Raw genomic sequence first — 19,466 nt, 5'->3', positions numbered from 1 at the left:
ATTAGCTCTATTAATATCATCTTTCAAAATGGATTCAGGAGTCATAGGAAGCAAAGTAATATGGCTATACTTATGAACAAGAGTATACTGATTGTTTCTACCATGGTGTACAATTTTTTTTATCAAATTGCCATGGTCTACCAAGTAATAAGGAACATGCTTGCATGGGTACCACATCACAATCAACATAATTAGCATATGTAGAGATACAAAAATGCATATGAACAGTACGTGTTACCTTAATCTTGCCGCTGTTATTGAACCATTGGATGTAGTAAGGATGTGGATGTGGTCTTGTGGTGAGAGATAGCTTCTCCACCATCTCCATGCTAGCCAAGTTTTTGCAGCTCCCTCCATCTATGATGACGCGAGCAGAACGTTCCTTCACAACTCCCTTTGTATGGAACAAATTATGCCTTTGATTTTGCTCAGGTTGTGTAACCTGCACACTCAAAACACGTTGAGAAACTAAACATTCATACCTGTCAGCATCTTCAACAGCCATGTATTGCGTCTCATGATCAGAATCATCTCCACCATGTTCTTCATGTGTAATAAGAGCCAAAGTCTCCTTATCATAGTCACTAGCGGACTCATACCCACCATCCTCAGTAGCAATCATCACACGCTGAGATTTGCATTCTCTCGCAAAATGTCCTTTTCCCTTACAACGATGACAAATAATATCACATGTGTGCCCTATTGATGCCATGGAAGAAGAAGAGCTCTGTGCAGGCCCGACAGGTGTGCTCTTAGCAGATAGTGGTGGTTGTGCCTGCTTTCTTGTATCACGGCTGGAGGTGTCACCTGATGGAGGTGCTGGTGTAGTGGAAGTAGAGGATGCACGTGGTGTCCATGATGAAGATCGACCTGCAGAAAAGTTAGTTCGCGCCAATGGATGTCGATCCTGCACTTCATGTTCAGCGTTACAAGCAAGATGGAATAAACGAGTGATATTAGTAAACTCCTTATACTCTAGAATGGTCTGAATCTCTCTATTTAACCCACCCATAAAACGTGCAAGCATAGCTTCATTCTCCTCAACAATACCACATCTAATCATGCCAGTTTGTAATTCCTGATAATATTCTTCTACATAATTTTTTCCTTGTCTTAAATGCTGCAATTTTTGAAGTAATTCACGTTGATAATATGGTGGAACCCAACGAGTACGCATAGCCGTTTTTAAAGAAGCCCAAGTAGTTGGAATAGGATATAATCTACAATGTTCAGACCACCAAACACATGCGAAGCTAGTGAAAGCACAAACAGCAGCAGGAACACGTCTCTCCTCGGGATATTGTAAACATGTAAAACATTGTTCAGTTTCTAACTCCCAAGTAAGATATATATCAGGAACATATCTACCCTCAAAAGGTGGAATATTCAATTTCAGTTTAGGAAGATGGTCATGATCTCGTACCTCATATGGTGGTGCAGCCCTACCGTTGCGATGATATACCTGAGGACGCCTTGGTGGTGGTGGTGCTGGTGGTGGCATGTAGTTCTGATTTTGATCAACCTCATCGTCGTAATGGTCCTCCACCTCTGCAGTAGCAGCATGAGTGACAGAAGCATAAACAGCGGCACCAAAATTTTGCCCAGGGTCAATGGGTACGCTCTGTGCTCGTCCCACTTGATTTGGAAAGCGACGTTGTTGTTGTTGTTGTTGTTGTTGTTGTTGTTGTTGTTGTTGTTGTTGTTGTTGTTGTTGTTGTTGTTGTTGTTGTTGTTGTTGTTGTTAAACAGGTGCGTTAGGGGCACCCGGTGGTGGTGGTGGAAGATGCGCGAGCAATTCATTAAACTTGTTATCGAGCTTTGTTTCGAACACCTTGTCCATGCCATCTATCTTCTCCATGGCCTCTTCAAATCTGTTTAGCACATCTTGCACCTGTCCACTCATCAATTGCTGAAATTTATCATGCAACTCCTTATTCGTCATGTTCTCCCAGTCAGTCTCGTCGGCTTGAGATCCTGCCATGGTTAGCAGTAATAGAAATACACAAGAATATGATCCTACAGACTGCTAACAAGAGGTGGTGGTGGGTGTCACAAATCCGTCAAGCAAATATCAAATTCTTACCAGTTCTTACCCAGCAGCAGGTGATGATCGGCACCCGTCGTAGTCAAAACTCTCAAAGCTTGGATAGAGCGATTACCAGGGAAAATCAAACGCGCAATGTAGATGTATGTGGAGCTGGTAAGGCTTATAATATGGTAGCAAAAAGGGTCAGCAATAATCAATTCAGAGATGCAGAGTTGAATAAACGCTCAACGACGGTACTATGCTGGTCATAGGCTAGACCGTGCTAGAGACGCGAGCCTAGAACACTAACAAAATCACGCCGCTGCACGTAAACAAGGGAAAAGCACACTCTAGAACTTTTTTTGCCCTGTTTTTTTTATTTTTTTAGCACTCCTTTTTTTGCGCTCTTCTCTTTTTTTTGCAAAAAATCACTATAATGGCGAGTGTCTCAAAACTCTTCACTCGTCAAACTAACAGGATGGGCACGAATTTTTTTTTGACTTTTTTTTTTAGAAATCAGGGCAGCAACAACGAAAAAGTGCGACAAAAAATCACTATGATGGCATGTGGCTCAAAAGACTCAGAAAACACAAAATGAAAACTAGACGGATCTCGAAAACAAACCTAATATGAAAAGAACTCAAATTGGTGGTGGACAGGCAGATATATATGTGGACTCAGATTGGTGGTGGACAAGCGGATGTATATGTGGACTCGGATTGGTGGTGGACAGGCGGATGTATATGTGGACTCGGATTGGTGGTGGACAGGTGGATGTATATGGCAGAGGTAAGGAATATGTTGGTGGTGGTGGTATCTGGTAGGAACGTGACGATGCTGTGACGACGGCGTGACAACTTGTGAACAAAACTCGAAACTCTAAAGCAAACTAGACGCTAAGACCAGCAACTAGACACGATGATGCAACCGCAAATTCAACAATGCAAAACCCTAAAAAGATGATGCAAAGGCTCAGATTGGTTCGGATATGATGACCTAATCCTAATTTTTTTTGGCTTTTTCGTGCACTGTAGGTATGAAGAACAGACTCAATCTAAACTATGAAAAACTGTAAAATCTCACCGAGCAACCTGGAAATCTAATACCACTTGATAGAGGCGAAGGTGTCCCGATGTTTCGATGAGATAGATATTGTTTTCTGTGGGAGTCGACTTTGACGATCCGACTAGGAATGTGCGAAGACGTCGCGCCTTAGCAATCGCTAAAACAACTTCCGAGGGTTATTGACCACGCCGAAGCACGATCAACCTGACCATGAGGGTCTATTTCCTGCGAGCAAACGAAGAACATGCAAGAAAGTGAGATTGCAATCTGGATATTGCGAATAAAAGAGAAAAGCTTTATTAATGAAGGTGGGGTTCTGTGACGTCTTTGTCTAGTCGTTGGACACAAACAAAGTACGCGAAGTTGCAGCTATGGCGAACTTTTAGTCTAAACAAAACCCAAAGTCTAAACGATGCCCTAAGGGCTGTATATATGGAGGAGAGAGGGGGGAATTTCGTGGCCCTTGGAGCAGGGGTCCGAAACCAACCCTAACTCTTGTTTCCCCACACATACAGACTCTAAAAACAACATATACTTAAGTATTTCAGAAATACATGGGCCTGGCCCAATAATAAGGTGACGCAACACCTAGAATAGCCTCTGGACGAAATTTATGAAGTGACATCTTGTATATTTCGTCCAAGGCTTCATGCACTCCTTATGGTGGCTTCAAAGTCCTAAAATCATCACTTGTAACTCCGTTCTTGATCCCCTTGCGCATGCCATCATCTCCATGCTTGAACTTGCTCCAAGGTTCATCTTTCTTGTCCAAGCTAGGCCCTTCATTTGTAAGCAAAACAATTGTATCCAATTTAGGCAGCATCATATTCTCATGAGCATTAGAATCGTTACCAAGAAACGCAAGTACCTGATAATTCAATTGGCGTGCACAAGCTCTAGTAATTGGTCCAGTATGTATAGCAGCAGGAGTTGTGGGTGTAACAATGGTATTGATGTCCTCATCATGATTACCTTGATAGCAAACGCGAGAACAACGACGAGTTGCCAAACACGGCTGAGAAGAGGGCGAAACCGTATGGATGGCTACGCAATGAAGGCAGCTTCTACCACCAACAACCGGTTGGTTCTAGAAGCTCCTAGCCTCCGCCTCCTCTTCGAAGCCTGTACCAGCAGGTGAAGGGCTAAACCTGGATATGTGGTCAATCCTCTCCGGCGGTATGCGCGATGTGGGAAGAACATCTTTGTATCCCTATTTATTTGGTGGAGAAGAAGAAAAGACATCAATTTAGAAGATAGAGAGACTGATGGAAAATCAACCGGAGGGGAGTTAATTAGGGAGATAATAAATGTGCATGCCAGCTATTGGGCTGGGATTTTCTGGGAAGCTAGCATGCAAAACGCTGTGAGCACCGGATTTATCTGACTCAACAGTGTGTCCGCAGCAGGAGACGTGCAGATGTAGCAGAAGAGCGGGTGCACGGTAGTGGCTTGATTTACCGATGATGTGGACGTGGGATCTATTTGATGATGTGGACAATGCAATGACGTGGCATATAGATGATGTGGACAGTGTGCATGGCAAGACAATAGGGAGTAGTGGGGAGCAACTTCTTAAGAATGATAGACTGGGATGTTACAAAGACCCCCTTTGTGGGAAGGATCTACCTAGATCATATCAATACCCCATCTCCATTGAATTTGGGATGGACTCTACCATGTATCTTTCCCTTTGTTGTTCATGTACCTTGTGGATCTTGTGTGTTTGATTCTCCAGTGGATGCGTGATTGGACTTGTTCTTGAGTGTTCCTCTTGTGATTTCTCCCCGTTCTTCCCCGTGTTCCTCTTGTTCTTCGTTGGATCCCCTCCAAATCATGAAAGAACGGGCCCATAGTGTTCCACCCTACATCAACAGTGCTCATCATCCTCCCAATCCTCAGTGGTCGTCGTCAGTACCTCCTTTGGGGTTGCTTCCTGCCCTGATTGGGGTTGACCTCCTCGCGAGAGAGCCCGAAGGGGGCCAGAACCATGAGGGCGGCGAGGGTAGGGCTAGCTTGATGCGCCGGGAACGGAGGCTCGGAGCAGAAGGTTTTGAAGGTGGCAAATTCCTGTAAAGGAGCAAGGGAAAAGAGCATGATTCAACCTCTAAACCCCGAAGCGGATTCTCACACTGCCTGGAAGGAGGTCGGCCAACAAAGGCCACACGGTCTGTTGTCTAGACCTCATGATGGATCGGGCCCATCCAAGAAGCTAAGGAGCATGTCAATCGCCTCGGCATCCAGCTCCTCCTAGGAGACCCGTGTGGGGTTTGTAGACCCTGTGCACTGGGACATTAGGGAGCCCCGAGCCTACAGAGGCGGGAAACAATGCACCACCGACGTTTGCACGATCTGGCCTCCGGTTAACCCACCTTTCTTTAAGTGCGCAGTGGCCTCTGCAAGAACTTTGACCTCCTAGGTTAGCTTGGAGAGCGGAGCCCATGAGAGTAACTTTTGAGGAGGCTCATTCACAAAGGCCGTCAGGTCATCGCCAAGGCCCTCCATGTAGAACCACGACTTGTGCCACTCCCAAACTGACTTTGGGAGGTCAAAGGAAGAGAAGGTGGATTTAAGGCGGAGTTGTAGGATGGCTCCCCCAAGGTCGCATATGGCACCTTTGTCGGTGCAACACACCCTGGGTCTGTTGCCCAGACTGTGCATAGACACGGGAATTAGATTACGGCACCAAGCCAAGCCAAAGTACGAGAAACCAAGATCTTTGAAGGAACAACAAGTAGATCAAGAGGACCAAGACCAGGCCAGAGAAGCAAGATACCACCGGGAGAAAAGCCTCCCTTACCGGGCAGGCGAGCTTCGTGAGGGCGGGGTCAACCCCGGAAGAGAACATCCAAGACGACTCAGCAGGGCCTTCTGGGACTCATGGAGGCAAGACCACCTCACCCAACTACTCCACCTCGACCCACATCATCAATCAATGCGGTGTCAAGCCACAAAGTGACTAAGTGGTAGTCATTCACCACATGGCAGCCTCTTTCTACAGAGGATACCTACAAGCGACACCCGTCCTGTGACATGTCAAGTAAGCAGGTGTGAAGCTGGCAAGGTAGCCCGGCAAGGCTTGCCGGGCAAGCGACGATGTGATGTTGAGCGGCGCATTTAATGCGCCTTGTCAGCCTACAGGGTTAGGTATGATAGCACTGTTTGCTATCTTATCAATGCATAATGACTACTTTGCCATTGTGGTGACCCCTTAACCTATAAAAGGAGGCCCATGGCAACCGTAGAAAGGGTTAGAAGGTTGAATCCCCACGCATTCATACGCGCATAGCCACTGCCGCCCTAGGCCACCCTGCTCGGCAAGTGTACTACGCTCCACCACCATTCTCCCACCATCAATCCACCAAAGCAGGAGTAGGGTTTTACGCCTCACGGCGGCCTGAACCTGGGTAAAATCACTCGTGTGATCTCTGCCGTGCTGCCCCATGCTCTTCTACTCTTTGTGCAACATGACACCCCCCCTGCCGAACTAGCAAGGGACCCTTGGTCCCATAGGTGGCCGTGTTTTCCCAAAACATCTTTGGCACGCTAGGTAGGGGGATCACTTGCGCGAATCTGAAAGCATGTGCAGCGTGTCATCTTCATCAATGTCTTCATCTTCGACGGTGCCATCGACCATGGCGCCCAAAAAGAAGTCCGGTGCTTCGGCTCATCCATCCATCTCGAAGGCTCCGCCACCCACGGCCGCCAATGCTGCGTGATACGTATCCAACGCATCAATAATTTATGAAGTATTCATGCCATGTTTACAATATTTTTATATGATTTTGGTATGATTTGATTAGAACTAACCCAGACTGATGTTGTTTTCAGCAGAACTACCGTGGTGTTGTTTTTGTGCACAAATAGAAGTTCTCTGAATGCAATGAAAATCAAGAGAGATTTTTTCCGGAAAATATGAAAAATACTGAAACGAAAATCTACTGGTGGGGACTCACGGGGGCCCCACAAGGGTGGGGGGTGCGCCCACCCCCCTAGGGCATGCCCCCTGCCTTGTGGACACCCCGAGGGCCCCCCTGACGTGAAATCAACGCCAACTTCTCCTATAAACACAGAAACCTCCAAAAATTAACCTAGATCAGAAGTTCCGCCGCCACAAGCCTCTATAGCCACGAGAAATCAATCTTGGCCCTCTCTGGCACCCTGCCGGAGGGGGCCATCATCACTGAAGGCTATGGAGGAGGATCTTGGAGGGGCCATCATCACCATGAAGGCCGAGGACCAGAGGGAGAACCTCTCCCCATCCCGAGGGCATGCCATGGAGGAGGAAGCACAAGGGGGAGAACCTCTCCTCCTCTCTCTTGGTGGCACCGGAGTGCCATCGGGAGGGGAATCATCGCCTCAATGATCGTCTTCATCAACATCACCATCATCATCACCATCCTCATCTCTTTTACGCGGACCACTCTCCCGCACCCCGCTGTAATCCCTACTTGAACATGGTGCTTTACGCCACATATTATGATCCAATGATGTGTTGCCATCCTCTGATGTTTTGAGTAGATATCCTTTGTCTTTAGGTTGATTGATGATATAGATTGGTATTAGTTTGTAACACCCATGATGTGGCTATACCTCCCACGTGCCGGGACACGACTAAGAGGCATAACCGCATGGTAGGCATGTCGCAAGAGGGGTAATCTTTACAGATCCCATGTACTGAATAAGAAAGGGATAACGAGTCAACTTACAATCGCCACTTCACACAATACATAAATATAACATACATCATCCAGAATACAATTAAGGTCCGACTATGGTACCAAAATAAAGAAAGACAACCCCAAATGCTAGATCCCCGATCTCCCCAACTGGGCGCCACTACTGATCATCCGGAAAGGAAACATAGTAACGACCCGAATCCTCGTCGAACTCCCACTTGAGTTTGGTAGCGTCCCCTGCACTGGCATCATCGACACCTGCATCTGTTTGAAAGTATCTGTGAGTCACGAGGACTCAGCAATCTCACACTTGCGAGATCAAGACTATTTAAGCTTAAGGGTAGGAAAGTGGTAGTGAGGTGGAGCTGCAGCAAGAACTAGCATATATGGTGGCTAACTTACGCAAAAGAGAGCGGGAAGAGAAGCAAAGCACGGTCGAGAAGCTACTAAGTGATTAAAAAGTGATCCTAAAGCTACGTACGTTCAAGCATAACACGAGACCGCGTTCTCTTCCCGGACTCCGCCGAAAAGAGACCATCACGGCTACACACGCGGTTGATTCATTTTAATTAAGTTAAGTGTCAAGTTCTCTACAACCGGATATTAACAAATTCCCATCTGCCCATAACTGCGGGCACAGCTTTTGAAAGATCAAAACCCTTCAGGGGTGTCCCAACTTAGCCCATCACAAGCTCTCACGGTCAACAAAGGATATTCCTTCTCCCAGGAAGACTCGATCAGACTCGGAGTCCCGGTTACAAGATATTTCGACAATGGTAAAACAAGACCAGCAAAGCCGCCCGAATGTGCAGATAAATCCCGATAGGAGCAGCACATATCTCGTTCTCAGGGCACACCGGATGAGCCAGACGCCGGGTTGGCATAGACCCTAGTTGCCCAGGGGGCGCCGGACATTGCTCAGGTTGGGCCAACACTTAGAGAAGCACTGGCCCGGGGGTTTAAAATAAAGATGACCCTTGAGTCCACGAAACCCAAGGGAAAAAGGCTTAGGTGGCAAATGGTAAAACCAAGGTTGGGCCTTGCTGGAGGAGTTTTATTCAAGGTGAACTGTCAAGGGGTTCCCATAACACCGAACCGCGTAAGGAACGCAAAATCAAGGAACATAACACCGGTATGACGGAAACTAGGGCGGCAAGAGTGGAAAAAAACACCAGGCATAAGGCCGAGCCTTCCACCCTATACCAAGTATATAGATGCATTAAAGTAAACAAGATATAATAATAATATCCCAACAATATCCATGTTCCAACATGGAACAAACTCCAACTAGCAACGCTATAAGAAGGGCTGAGCAAAGCGGTAACATAGCCAAACAACGGTTTGCTAGGAAAGGTGGGTTATAGGCTTGACATGGCAATATGGGAGGCATGATATAGCAAGTGGTAGGTATTGCAGCATAGCAATAGAGCGAACAACTAGCAAGCAAAGATAGAAGTGATTTCGAGGGTACGGTCATCTTGCCTGCAAAGTTCTCAGAGTTGACGAAAGCTTGATCCTCGTAAGGGTACTCAACCGGTTCCTCGATCACGTACTCGTCTCCTGGATCTACCCAAAACAAGAACACAAGCAAAGGACCAACAATCAATCACGGTCCAATGCACAAACAACATGATGCAAAAACATGGCATGACATGCAAGACATGATGTGCAATGCATATGCGTGCTCCAAAAGGAAAAGTATGAACAAGGCATCAACTTGGCAAACCAAGTGTGCCGCTGGAAAGATGAGATGATTTCGGTCGAAATCAATATAAAGATCACTGGAAACGGATGCACGGTTTGCAAATGGCAAGCAAAACAAGAATGGCACAATTCTGCGATTAACAACATGATGCCATCTAGAATGCAACAAGAAACTAAGCTACTGCACTCCTACATAACAACAAAGCACATGGCAGTGATCTACTCAAGATTCTTGACAAAACATGAACACTGAGCTACGGATAAATCACACTAGAACAGGTTCAAACAAGCATGACAAAAGTGCAAAAGATATAAGCTTCATAGACTTAGAAATAACTAACATGCCAGGAATAACATCAGGAAGCCATGTTTAGAGCAAGCAAACAACATGCTACAGGAACATATCATAGGAAACAAAGGCATGGAATGAATCTACTCAAAGCATAGAAAAAAGTCCCTTACTGATCATGAGCCCAAAAGGTACAGAAAATATGATGGCACCCATGTAAACATAGCAAGTTTTATTAACAGGTTCAGACTTAGCAGAAAACACAGCATGGCATAAACAGAGTTATGAAGGCATCTTTGCGAGCTCGATTCACTCACCACAATGCATTGCATGACAATATAAGCATACTAGCAGCAAGAAGACATGTTCATGAAGCTAACCATGGCAAGAGCAAGTTCATAGCTTGCATGGATCAACTACAACAACCATGGCAAAATTGATTTACATGTAAACAATCTGCCAGGAACATTTTATAGCAAATGTAGAGCAAGATTAAGACATGCTAGGGTACTCCATAATTGCAAATAGGGACATGGATGGTAGAGCATAACCATATGTCCAAAACATCCTTACCGAAGCTAGTCAAAACAAGCATGGATCTCACTATAGCATCATGTTTACAAGGCATATAATTAACAGCAGAGAAATGACTTTGTAAAATCCTAAGTCCCTGAAATCAGCAATATCACGAAGGCTACTTTGCATGCTTGTGCTAGTCACCACAAAGATCACAAAAATACATGTCAAGCAACCCTGTAAAGATGGCATGGAATAGATCAAAATACATGTAGAGCTCATGCCCATATGAAGCACACAACAAATGTGACAAAAATGACAAATCCTCATTTTCTGATAAGTAACATCACCTAACATTTTATAGCACTCTTCCATCAGTGATTTGGCAATAAAGATGGACTCAAACAAGCATGTCACAATGGAACAAAATGAAGAGCACATCATGATGAACATTTTGATATATCATGCGCATGAGACGGAGCTACGGTCACAGAGTTATGGTGCGATGAACAGAGCCATAAAATACGAGCAGGGAAAAAGACTTAGGGAAAATTAGACCTCCGAAATCCTAGATCTAGGGTTGACTTGGCACGCGGATCAAGGCGGCAGTGGATCTCGCCGGAGAGCGTCGGGGTTCGGCCGGAGATGAGGGGAGAGGAGGGGACCGGCCAGATCCGGCAAGGGAGCTCATCGACGTCCCACGGAGGAGGCGCGGCGGGGACGGCGCTGGGCGGTGGGGCGGCCGTGGCGGAGCAGGCGGTCAGCGGGGCGTGTACGGGGGAGCGGCGGCCGGCGGGGCGCGGCGCTGCGGGCCGATGACGGAGGAGATCCGGGCTTCGAGGGCCCGTCGTGGGCTTGGGCGGGCCGACGGCGGGGTCAGGACGGCGACGCTACGTGGCGTGACGGGGTTTGCTACGGGAGGCGGTGAGGACATGTCCGGCCGTCCCGGACGCGTCCGGTGGCGGCGGGGAAGGTTAGGGTAGGGTTTGGACCCGGAATTCCGGAGGGAGAGACATATTTATAGCTAGGAGGAGGTAGGAGTGTCCAAATGAGGTGTAGTTTTCGACCACGCGATCGTGATCCGACGACGGAGGACATGGGAGTGGTTTGGAAGGGTTATTGGGCCGTTTTGGAGGGGTCTTGGGCTGCAACACACAAGAGGCCTTTACGGTTCCCCGGTTAACCCTTGGAGTATCAAACGGACTCCAAATGGCATGAAATTTGACAGGCGTTCTACCGGTCGTGTACCAAGGCCACTTGGCAAATCTCGGTCCATTCCGAGAATGTTTAACACCCGCTCACGAAAAGAGACAAGAGGGGGACGCCGGTGCATGTAGGAGTGTCAGATTGCGAAACGGACAACGGGGAAAATGCTCTGATGCATGGGACAAACACATATGCAAATGAGATGCACATGATGACATGATATGAAATGCTTCACATGAACAAAATGCAAAATGAAGACAAAACACAACCACGAAGGGAATCTCATAACTTAAAGCTGAAAAAGGCAAGAGTTGGAGTTACAAATATGGCAAGTTACATCCGGGGTGTTACAACAGTCCACCACTATGAAAGGATCTCGTCCCGAGATCTAGGAATGAAAGAACTCTGGATATTTGGAACGAAGGTGATCCTCGCATTCCCAACTGGCTTCTCGGTCGGAATGATGTGACCACTTCACTTTTAGGAATTTGATAGACTTGTTGTGAGTCTTGCGCTCAGTTTCTTCAAGAATAGCAACGAGATGCTCATGATAAGACAAGTCTTCTTGGAGATCAATCTCTTCAAAGTTGATGGTGCGCTCAGGAGTCTTGAAGCACTTGCGAAGCTGAGACACGTGAAACACGTCGTGCATGTTTGCGAAGTTGGACGGAAGCTCAAGTTGATAGGCGAGATCGCCTCTTTTGCCAATGATCTTGAAAGCAACCATGTATCTAGGGGCAAGCTTTCCTTTGATACGGAAGCGACAAGTGCCTTTCATTGGAGAGACGCGGAGGTAGACATGGTCTCCGATCTCAAAAGCCAAGTCACGATGCTTGCTAACATAGTAACTCTTCTGGCGCGATTGCACGGCTTTGAGATTTTCACGGATGACTTTGCACATTTCTTCAGCTTCTGTGATTAAGTCATTGCCAAGAAGTTGGCGTTCACCAGTCTCTGACCAATTAAGAGGAGTACGGAACTTTCTGCCATAGAGAATCTCGAATGGGGCCCTGCCCGAACTCGCTTGGAAGCTGTTGTTGTAGGAGAACTCAGCATATGGAAGACAATCTTCCCACATCATACCGAAGGAAATGACACAAGCCTTGAGCATATCTTCAAGGATTTGATTGACTCACTCGAGTTGTCCACTAGTTTGAGGATGGAAGGCTGTGCTGAAGCAAATGTTGGTGCCCATGGACTTCTGAAAGGAGTCCCAGAACTTAGAAGTAAAGATGCTTCCATGATCTGAATATATCAATTGCGGAATGCCGTGCAAGGAGACAATCCTGGAGGTGTATAGCTCTGCCAACTGAGCTGCTGTGATAGATTCTTTGATTGGAAGGAAATGAGCCACTTTAGTAAGCTTGTCGATGACAACAAAGATAGTATCATTTCCACGTTTGGACTTGGGAAAACAAGTCACGAAGTCCATCTCAATATGGTCAAATTTCCATTCTGGAATGGCAAGAGGTTGGAGGAGACCAGCTGGTCATTGGTGTTCTGCTTTCACTCTTCTGCAGACATGACATTCATTCACGAACTGAGCAATTTCTCGCTTCATTCGAGTCCACCAATACGACTGCTTGAGGTCATGGTACATATTTGTACTTCCAGGATGAATGGATAGAAGGGAATTGTGCGCCTCATTCATAATGACTTTCCGTAGATCACCTTTAGGAACCACAATTCGATCCTCGAAGAGTAGAGTATCTTTGTCATCAAGGTGATAGCATTTGTACTTGGGTTGGCTCTTGGCAATCCCATTTTTCACCTTCTTCACTATGGCATCACGAAGTTGTGCCTCTCAAATTTGATATTCCAAAGTAGGAGAGACTTGGAGGTTGGCAAGGAAGCCTTGAGGAACAACTTGGAGATTCAGTTTGCGGAAAGCTTCACAAAGATCCGGTTGGAAGGGCTTGAGAATTAAGCTGTTGCAGTAAGCCTTCCTGCTCAAAGCATCTGCAATGACATTGGCCTTGCCTGGAGTATATTCCATACTTGGATTGTATTCTTGAATCATTTCGACCCAACGAGTCTGCCTGATGTTGAGGTTGGGCTGAGTGAAGATGTACTTGAGGCTCTTATGATCCGTGAAAGATGTCCACTTTCCTTCCCAACAAGAGATGTCTCCACGTTAATAGAGCATGGACAACTGCTGCCAACTCGAGGTCATGAGTGGGGTAGTTCTTTTCGTTGGGCTTCAACTGGCGGGAGGTATAGGCCACAACTTTCTTCTCTTGCATTAAGACAGCACCGAGACCTTGCAGGGAGGCATCACAGAAAACTTCGAATGGTTTGGATTCATCAGGAGGAGTCAAAACAGGAGCTGTGACTAGCTTCCCTTTCAGGGTGTTGAAGGCGATGTCACATTCAGGCGTCTAGACATACTTAACGTGCTTCTGGAGGAGGTTGGAAACTGCAGAGCTGCTTCACATTCTGAGGCGGTTCCCAATTCACAATTGCAGACACCTTCTCAGGATTAACAGCAATGCCCTTGGCTGAGATGATATGGCCAAGGTAGAGAACCTAATCAAGCCAAAACTCACACTTTGAAAACTTCGCATAGAATTGATGCTCTCTGAGTTTGTCGAGTACCAATCTCAAATGCTTGGCATGATCCTCCTTATTCTTGGAAAAGACCAAGATCTCATCGAGATACACCAGGACGAAATCATTTGTGTAAGGGTTGAAGATGAAGTTCATCATGCGAGAGAATGTTGGAGGAGCATTGAGAAGGCCGAATGACATGACAGTATATTCATAAGAATCATAGCTTGTTATGAATGCTCTCTTTGGAATATCTTGTTCATGAATGCGAATCTGATGATAACCCACACGCAGGTCAAGCTTGGAGAAAACTTGGGCACCCTTAAGTTGCTCGAATAGCTCATTGATGTTGGGAAGTGGGTACTTGTTCTTTATTGTCTTCTTCTTCGATGGGAGGTAGTCGACGCAGAGTCATTCGATTCCATCCTTCTTCTTGACAAAAAGAACACCACAACCCCATGGAGATGAACTCGGTCTGATCAGACCCATGCACTCTTGTTCATCGAGTTGTTTCTTCAGCTCCTTCAACTCTTTTGGTCCAAGCTTGTAAGGACGTTTGCAAACAGGTTCCGTGCCAGGCTCAAGATCGATAAAGAATTCAACTGGCCGTGAGGAGGCATTCCCTGAAGCTCTTCTAGAAAAACGTCTTGATATTCACAAACGACTGGAATCTGAGAGATGGCATTCAACTCGCCCTTCTCATTAAGAGAAAACAGCCGAATGGTTTCATCACGAGCGGCATAGATGATCACATCCTCAGAAGAGTGTGTCAATTGAATCTGCCTCGCAGCACAATCAAGCTGAGCCTTGTGCTTAGAAAGCCAGTCCATGCCGAGAATTAGATCAATATCCGAGTTACCAAGAACAATTGGAGAGGACAGAAATTTATAGTCACCCATCTTGATAGAAACATTCGAAACCATAGAGCTTGCGTTCATGAATCTACCTGGAGAGACAACTGATAACTGCCTAGGCAAATCTTGGAAAGGCAACTCATGCTTAGATGCAAAAGGTCTTGAAATGAAACAATGTGATGCACCAGCATCAAAAAGGACTTCTGCAGGAATATCATTAATAGGAAGATTACCCATGAACACTTCTGAAGAGTCCTCTGCCTGAGCTGCGTTCATCATGTTGACCTTAGCAGACTTGGAATTATGCTTGTCCACTGCATTGCTGGCAGATCTAACAGGAGGAGGAGGCAGAAGGCGCCTTTGGTTGAAGCATTTGTTTGCATAGTGCCCTTTCTTCTGACACTTGCTGCAAGTAACCTCTGAGAACGGACGGTGATAAGGAGCACTTGACCTTGAAGTATGAGACTGCGCTTTGATCTGATAGCCTGGGTTGGGTGGGTGGGAAGATCCATTTCCACCTTTACTCTTCTGCTGGTAAGGCTGACGAAGCGGAGGAGGAGGAGGCAACCAGAACTTCTGTTGCTTAGCTGCCACTTGAGTTGAAGAAGAAGATGATTGATCTACATCCCTGACTCTCTTCTTAGAAGCATCACACTTGAGCTGAGCAGCTTCTTGCTTTAGTGCCATGTTGTAGAATTCATCATACTTAGTCGGCTCAAAAAGCACGAGAGCTAATTGCAGATCTTCTCTGAGACCACCTCTGAATTGATAAATCATGCTCTTCTCATCAGGGACGTCTTGTTTAGCGAAGTGAGGAGTTTCTGAAACTGGATGTTGTATTGGTAAACAGACATGCTGCCTTGCTTGAGATTGCGGAACTCCTCATGCTTACTCTCAGCAACACTTTGTGGAATGTGGTGAGCTTTGAAGTCTCAGCGGAAATCATCCTAGGTAATCACACGACCTCCTCTGGAATCTTTGTATTGTTGATACCACTCAGCAGCTTGGTCTTTGAGTTGAAACGAAGCAAACTTGACAAAGTCCTCAGGCCTAACATTGCTACACTCAAAATGTTTGCAGATATCCATGAGCCAGTCGTCAGCGTCTATGGCCTCGACATAGTTACTGAAGGACTTCGGCTAGCTTGCGAGGAACTGATTGAGGGTAGCAAACTGAAGCTGATTGTTGCCTTGGCCTTAATTTCCTTGGTTGCCTTGCCCTTGGTTGCGCTCTTGCAAGAGTTGCAAAAGCATTTGAGTGTTGGCGTTGGTGGCTTCCATGACAGCTTGCCATGCCTTCAGAGGTGGAGGTGGTGGCGAAGGTTTCGGATTCTGACGCATTGGAGGAGCCATCCTGAAGAGGTTGACATCCGTTAGCATCTTGAAAGACATATATTCAAGCTGAAGCAATGGATCAAAATTGCAACATATAGCCTTAACATTCGAACAAGAATGAACGAATGAATTCCAAAGTAAATCATCACACTTCCATAAATTGAGAAGCCACTTAGATAAAGGTAGATGAATAAATCAACAAGGTACGGATATGTACAAATAACTGGTAAGGATTACCCAATCACAAACCAAATATCTGCAAGAAGAAATACTAGAGCTACTTGAATTCCCACCTATGAAACTCCCGAAACATTCTTGTTACGCAATCAGGTGTTGGGGATACAAGGGAAGCATAATATCTCACCCAAAACTAGCAAATCCTACATCCATCTGTATCCAGCCTTCAACACATAACCAAGAAACCTTCGGAAATATTTACCTCAACCTTCGAAAAGCATCCGTTATACGAGTTATAGCAATACTCCCGAACTCCCGCACTAGTACTGGGTGGCGTCGAGGTTATCTCACCAACAACTGCATAAAGGAGATTTTCGATGTCGGCAAACTCAGGTATTCCAGAACTGCAACGATAAAATTGTGACGACAACACCTCGGCGCTCAACTCCCCGGGACACTGCCACAACCCCTAAATGTCAGGAGGCACCAAGAACAATGTTCTCATCACAAAACCATCAGAATGATTCCAAGATACCCGCGTGATTCTAAAAAAATTCGTGAAATTTGAGGAGAGAAGAGTCAAAACTCTATGTCAGGAGGCCTCACTAGAGCGATGAAGGGACTGAGGAGTAAAAAGAATCCTACTCTCCAATATATATAATCCTAAGACTCAAAAAAATTTCTTCCAGACTCAACAACGTCAGCGATTCGATCAAGCAGGGGGCTCCTAAGTCGGGGAAGGCTCTGATTACCAACTTGTAACACCCACGATGCGGCTATATCTCCCACATGTTGGGGCACAACTTAGAGGCATAACCGCATGGTAGGCATGTCGCAAGAGGGGTAATCTTAACACATCCCATGTACTGAATAAGAAAGGGATAAAGAGTCGGCTTAGAATCGCCACTTCACACAATACATAAATATAACATACATCATCCAGAATACAATCAAGGTCCGAATATGGTACCAAAATAAAGAAAGACAACCCCAAATGCTAGATCCCCGATCGCCCCAACTGGGCTCCACTACTGATCATCCGGAAAGGAAACATAGTAACGGCCCGAATTCTTGTCGAACTCCCACTTGAGTTCGGTAGCGTCCGCTGCACTGGCATCATCGAGACCTGCACCTGTTTGAAAGTATCTGTGAGTCACGGGGACTCAGCAATCTCACACCCGCGAGATCAAGACTATTTAAGCTTAAGGGTAGGAAAGGGGTAGTGAGGTGGAGCTGCAGCAAGCACTAGCATATATGGTGGCTAACTTACGTAAAAGAGAGCGGGAAGAGAAGCAAAGCATGGTCAAGAAGCTACTAAGTGATCAAAAAGTGATCATGAAGCTACTTACGTTCAAGCATAACACGAGACCGTGTTCTCTTCCCGGACTCCGCCGAAAAGAGACCATCACGGCTACACACGCGGTTGATTCATTTTAATTAAGTTGAGTGTCAAGTTCTCTACAACCGGATATTAACAAATTCCCATCTGCCCATAACTGCGGGCACGACTTTTGAAAGTTCTAAACCCTGCAGGGGTGTCCCAACTTAGCCCATCACAAGCTCTCACGATCAACGAAGGATATTCCTTCTCCCAGGAAGACCCGATCAGACTCAGAAACCCGGTTACAAGACATTTCGACAATGGTAAAACAAGACCAGCAAAGCCGCCCGAATGCACCGACAAATCCCGATAGGAGCTGCACATATCTCGTTCTCAGGGCACACCGGATGAGCCAGACGTCGGGTTGGCATAGACCCTGGTTGCCCAAGGGGCGCCGGACATCGCTCAGGTTGGACCAACACTTAGAGAAGCACTGGCCCGGGGGTTTAAAATAAAGATGACCCTTGAGTTTGCGAAACCCAAGGGAAAAAGGCTTAGGTGGTGATACGTCCATTTTGCATCATGCTTTTATATCGATATTTATTGCATTACGGACTGTTATTTCACTTTCTGTCACAATACTTATGGCTATTCTCTCTTATTTTACAAGGTTTACATAAGGAGGGAGAATGCCGGCAGCTGGAATTCTGGGCTGGAAAAGGAGCAAATATTAGAGACCTATTCTGCGCAACTCCAAAAGTCCTGAAACTTCACGGAACATCTTAAAAGAAATAAAGAAAAATCCTCGCCAAAGATGAAGGCTAGGGGGCCCACACGCTTCTTACGAGGGTGGGCCCCCCCCCTAGGGCGCGCCCCTACCTCATGGACCCCCTGGTGGCTCTCCGACGTCCATCTTCTCCTATATGAAGTCTTTCGATGAGAAAAAAATAGGAAGGAACTTTTCGGGACGAGACTCCGCTGCCACGAGGCGGAACCTTGGCGGAACCAATCTAGAGCTCCGGCAGAGCTGTTCTGCCGGGGATACTTCCCTCCGGGAGGGGGAAATCATCACCATCATCATCACCAACGCTCCTCTCATCGGGAGAGGGCAATCTCCATCAACATCTTCACCAGCACCATCTCATCTCCAAACCCTAGTTCATCTCTTGTATCCAATTCTTCTCTCAAAGTCCGAGATTGGTGCCAGTAGGTTGCTAGTAGTGTTGATTACTCCTTGTAGTTGATGCTAGTTGGTTTATTTGGTGGAAGATCATATGTTCAGATCCTATATACATATTATTACCCCTCTGATTATGAACATGAATATGCTTTGTGAGTAATTACGTTTGTTCCTGAGGACAGGGGGGAAGTCTTGCTATGAGTAGTTATGTGAATTTGGTATTCATTTGATATTTTGATAAGATGTATGTTGTCTAGCCTCTGGTGGTGTTATGTGAACGTCGAATACATAACACTTCACCATTATTTGGGCCTAGAGGAAGGCATTGGGAAGTAATAAGTAGGTGATGGGTTGCTATAGTGACAGAAGCTTAAACCCTAGTTTATGCGTTGCTTCGTAAGGGACTGATTTGGATCCACATGTTTCATGCTATGGTTAGGTTTACCTTAATACTTTTGTTGTAGTTGCGGATGCTTGCAATAGAGGTTAATCATAAGTGGGATGCTTGTTCAAGTAAGAACAGCACCCAAGCACCGGTCCACCCACATATCAAATTATCAAAGTATCGAAC

Source organism: Triticum dicoccoides, chromosome 4A, assembly GCF_002162155.2.
Source record: "Triticum dicoccoides isolate Atlit2015 ecotype Zavitan chromosome 4A, WEW_v2.0, whole genome shotgun sequence".
Lineage (NCBI taxonomy): Eukaryota > Viridiplantae > Streptophyta > Magnoliopsida > Poales > Poaceae > Triticum > Triticum dicoccoides.
The sequence above is the reverse complement of the archived record's forward strand: the minus strand, read 5'-3'. Positions refer to the sequence as shown.